This window comes from Heliangelus exortis, chromosome 5 (assembly GCF_036169615.1).
Source record: "Heliangelus exortis chromosome 5, bHelExo1.hap1, whole genome shotgun sequence".
NCBI classification, from domain to species: Eukaryota; Metazoa; Chordata; class Aves; order Apodiformes; family Trochilidae; genus Heliangelus; species Heliangelus exortis.
The window spans coordinates 39,266,834-39,271,923 of NC_092426.1; the positions used below are offsets into that span (position 1 = coordinate 39,266,834).

The following is a 5,090-nucleotide window of genomic DNA, read 5'->3' on the forward strand; positions in this document are numbered from 1 at the left end:
CTCCCGCCCCAAACACCCTCCCACAGCGGAGCAAACCGGTGGCGGTAGAAGCGCGGTGTGACACAGCCCGCGGCTCGGAACACACCAACAGCCCGACTACCACCGCCACTACCACCGCCAGCCCTGCATCCGCAGCCGCGGTACCCCCGGCGAGCTGTCGCGGAGCCGGCCGGCTGCGAGACCCCCGCCTCCCCGAGGGCTGAGGGGCGCTTGCCAGAGCCTTAGGGCGGCCACGGAGTCCCCGGGGCGCCGTCAGCGGGGCCGGGGCCACCGGGACCCCTCCGTGCCCCCGCGGAGCGCTGAGGAAACGCCGGGACACGGCCGGGGAGCGGGGCAGCACTCAGCCTCCTCCTGCCCCCGCGCTGGTACCGGGCCGGGCCGCGGGTGGAAGCTCCGGGAGCCTGCGGGCGGCTCGGCGAGGAGGTTGGGGCTTGTTTTTTAAGCTTTTTGCTGAGGCTTCGTGTCTCCGTTTTCAGCTTCGCTGCACTCTGAAGTCACGGGTGGCTGCAGCTTCGTGGGTGCCCACACCCGCCTGGCCGGGTGTGTTTTCCTGAGGGTTGGTGACTTGTCCGTGGGGGCTGGGAAGGACGTGGCTGACTGACATGTGTCCCAGCGGTGTCTTGTAAAAGCAAAATGCTTCAGAGCCTGTTAGAAATAAAAATTAAGACCCCATTTTGCTGGAACATGTGAGCTTGCTGTCTGTGAGGAAAGATTTACAAATCATCTCTCTCATTGCTATTCAAGCTGTGGCTCTCAAAACACCATCAGAGAAATTCCTGTTGATTCGGTGGGAGCAAAGACACCTTCAAATGTCAGCGACCAGGTGGAAAAGGGACACTTTGGACTAAGCCTACAAACTGCCTACTTAAAAATCCCAAAAGACTAGAGACACTGAAGGAGGAAAAAACATGGTGAATCACTGCCTTCACTGAAAATTACTTGGCTTACACAAATAAATTCAGAGCACCTCTAAATCATTGTAGGAGTGGTGCGACCTGGGGGAACCCCCCTAGGTTCCCTAACTCTAACCTGTCCCTCTGGCTTATTGACAGCACCACTCAGCTTGGTGTCACCTGCAAACTTGATGATGTTGTCTATATAGTTGATAAAAATATTAAACATTATAGGTCCCAGTATGGAACCCCCAAGGTTGTCTCCATTTGGATGTCAAGCCATTGACCACTACCTGGATGCAGCCATCCAGCCAGTTCCTTATCCATTGAACAGTCCACCCATCAAATCTGTATCTCTCCCAGCTTGGTGAGTAGGATATTGTGGGTACTGTGTCAAAGGCCTTGCAGAAGTCCAGACAGATGACATCCACTGCTTTTCACTTGTCAACTGATGTAGTCACTCCATGGTAGAAAGCTGCTAGGTTGGTCAGGTAGGATTTGCCCCATGCTGGCTGTCTTGAATCACCTCCCTGTCCTCCATTTACCTTAGCATGTCTTCTAGGAGAAGGTATTCCATGATCTTCCCAGGCACAGAGGCAAGGATGACATGTTGGTAGTTCCCAGGGTCCTCCTTTCTACCCTTTTTTTAAATGAGCATGATGTTTCCTTTCTTCCAGTCACCAGGGCTTCACCTGACTACCCTGAGTTTTCAAATACCATGGAGAGTGGCTTGGCAACTCCATCCTCCAATTCCCTCAGGATTCTGGGATGCATCTCATCAGGTCCCATAGGCTTGTCCCCTCGGCCACTCTCCCATTTTTGCCAATTTTGAATCCAAAATTCATAGAATCATAGAATCATAGAATTGGCTGGGTTGGAAGGGACCTCAGAGATCATCAAGTCCAACCCTTGATCCACTCCCCCCGTGGTTCCCAGCCCATGGCACTGAGTGCCACATCCAGGCTCTTTTGAAATATCTCCAGGGATGGAGAATCCACCCCTTCCCTGGGCAGCCCATTCCAATGGCTGATCACCCTCTCCCTAAAGAAATTCTTTCTAATGTCCAACCTAAACCTCCCCTGGCACAACTTGAGACCTCTTGTGCCCTCTTGTCTTGCTGAGAGTTGCCTGGGAAAAGAGCCCAACCCCCCCCTGGCTCCAACCTCCTTTCAGGGAGTTGTAGAGAGTGATGAGGTCTCCCCTGAGCCTTCTCCAGGCTGAACAGCCCCATAGAATCAATAGAATCATAGAATTCAAACCAGATCTGCCTCCCAAATGCAAAGTGTGACCACTGAAAAGTGCTGCAGGCCCCCACCCACCCGTGGGACCCTACCCACACCACTCACTGTGGGGGGGACTTTATCTCACTGGTCACCACCTTGCATCTTGTGGGCCATCAACATGAGAGCCATGAGGAGAGGGGCTGATGTCCAGAAGGATCAACTTTTCTGAACATGTATTTGCACAGAAGTAGAGACCTGGTGATTGTATGAGTGGTTGGAGAACTGGGTACATAGAAGCAGATTCTGGTTTAGTCTGTATACTTTGGCCTGACACACAAACTAAGAGGGACCTTTGAACTGACACCATTTTCAGACCTTAGTGAAGTACAGAATGTAACTGCTGGTCAACAGGAATTGTTTACTTCTGGTTTTAAGCCAGTGGAGCTGGCAGTGCTTGCTTTAGTAGATGTTTCTGAGGCTGAGAAGTAATTTATCAGTTATGAAGTAAATCTATATCCTGGTCAGCAGGAAAAGTTTCTCTTTATCAGTCAAAACTTGACCATATAGTGAACTACAAAATCTTTGATTTAATCATAATTGTATCATGTGAAACAGTTTTTCTTTTAGAATCTACTCTGTAACATTTGATTATATACTTCCTTGTACCTTTCTCCATGGGGTTACATAGAAATGCCCTCTCACTTCTTTTAATGGTAAAAGTGAATTTGGTTTCTCTTGGTATTTAAATATCAGCAACAACAATAAAAGCAATTCAACATCAGATGCATTCTCAAATTATCCTTTGCATATTTTAACATCCTCATCAAAAGTATTACAGTTCTGTGCCTCTACCTCCACTAGGCAGAGATTAAAGATCTTTTCTACTGCTGGGGGTGATGCAAAAAGAAGTCAGCACTTAAAGAGATAGATGTTTAATTGGTGCAGCACTAGCTTAAAAAAAACAAGCTTTTTGTATAGATACTTCCCACTGTAAAACAAAACAAAACAAAACAGGTGAAAATGACCTGTTACTACACTTTTGACAGCTAAGTAAAGCACTATAAGGGTTGAGAGGACACAAGATCTACAACAAAACCTCATTGATTTGGGCAATAAAATACTACATTAAAAATATATTATTTATACTACATTAAAAATATATTATTTTCTCAGCAAACAGAATGCTGGGTTAGGGCTATAGTTTGGTTTAGGATTAGCTTTGGTGTTAGGGTTAGTGTTTAGGATTAGGATTAGAGCTTGTATTAGGGTCAGGGTTATTGTTTAGGGTTCAGATTAGAGTTTGGATAAGGGTTTGGGTTAGGGTTAGGTTTAGGTTTGTTAGGGTTATTGTTTGGGTTAGGTTCATTAGGGTTAGTGTTTAGGGTGAAGGTCTAGGGGCAGGGCTCAGGGTTTTGCTTGTAGTTTTAGGTGCTGAAGCAAGTCCTGAGCCCTTTTTTTCCTTTAGTTTCTGAATGGCTGCCATGGCAGCTTCTCCTTCTTTTTCCCCACTTTCTGCTACCTACGCTGCTGTTTGTTACCACCAGGTCACCACTTCCTATCTATCGGGTTGTGTATATTTATTGACTTATTTATTTGTATTGTTACTTCACCCTTTATGTTATTACCATTCCCTTATTTCAGTAAAAATCTGTATCCAATTGTTTTCAGTTTCCAACTTAAAATCTCCAGTCTTTATTCCCCTTTTATCTTCCCTTTGACTGGGATGTGGGGGGAATAAAGAAGAATTTTGTCCTAAGTTTGTAGTCTGCCCAAACAGGGGCATTTGGCCTTTTTCATTCAAACATCTGGCCTTCTGCATTTTAACCTGCTGGTGTCTGAATCATCTGGTGCCCCAGCTTAGCTTGCAGCATGCCATGGCTCGAAATCCATCCTCAAGAGAAGTCAGGCAACTAGGATACTCCTGCAACCACCACGTTCCTCTTTATCTGCAAAAAACAAGAGTGCCAGCAGTAAGCATCATATAGGCTGACAGAGACCTCTTCTGCAACAACTCCCTCCTCAAAAGTGACCAACTCTGTGACCACAAAGAGAGCATCAAGGCCTGAGGAAGCTCCAAGACAACGAAGACAGGTGACACAAACAAAATAACCTGCCCTTCACACACCCAAGGGGGCTGCTCCTCAACAGCCTCCCCCCTACACTATCTCCAACCCCATCTCTGCAATTCCCAGCCTTCTCCCTTCTCCAGCCCATGTCCCTTAACTTCCTGGGAGTCTGAAGCCATCCTTGAGAACAGAAACCCTGTATGAGCTGGCAGGGATGTTCCTGCAGTCACAGGGCTCGTCCTCATCATCTGCAATTAAAAAAAAACCAACAAAAAACAAACCAAAACAAAACCAAACCCACACAAACAGCGCTGGCATGAAGTCCCACACCAGCCAGTGCTACTCCCCTTGTAAAACCAAACAAACACTACCGGGGCTCAGGGTTTCCCTTAGCGCTCAAAACTCCCAACCCTAACCCTGGACCCCCAACACCCACCGAGCCCCGCGGGGCGCGGGCAGGAACGGAGCCTCCGTGACAGGGAGGGGGCTGCTGCACCACAGCAGCTGCTTCCCGGGCCTGGGGACCGACCCCGTTCCCCGCCTCCCGACCCAAATTCATCCCCGGAATGACAGACACGGTACCTCCGGTAGCCCCCTATGTGCGGACCCCGCAGCCACCGGGCGGTTGGCACAGACCCCACTCCCGCACAGCCCCGTCCCCCGCACCCGTCCCCGTCCCCGTTCCCGCCCCTGCCCGCCCGCTGAGGCCTCCACGTTCGTCGGGGCAGATTCGCTACAGCGCGGGGCACCCACCGGGAACGATGGTGGTCGCAGCCCCTTTACCCTGGCCCCGACTCCTTCCTCTCTGCTGTCCCGGGGCGGCGGGGATGGGCGGGGAGCTGCTGCGGCGACTCCGTATGGAAAGTACCGCCGCGGACACTCAGGCACCTCCCTCCCTCCTCCCCCCC

General features: G+C 49.9%; 1 long non-coding RNA gene across 1 annotated transcript; it reads right to left on the reverse strand.

The window, feature by feature from the left end:
- Nucleotides 1–3,103: 3,103 nt before the first annotated feature.
- On the reverse strand, nt 3,104–5,074 carry LOC139796592 (uncharacterized). The gene is made up of 3 exons (XR_011726065.1): nt 4,936–5,074; nt 3,295–4,062; nt 3,104–3,261 (listed from the first exon to the last, which is right to left on the reverse strand). It is a non-coding gene; the product is annotated as an uncharacterized lncRNA (long non-coding RNA).
- Between the last annotated feature and the right edge of the window lie 16 nt (nt 5,075–5,090).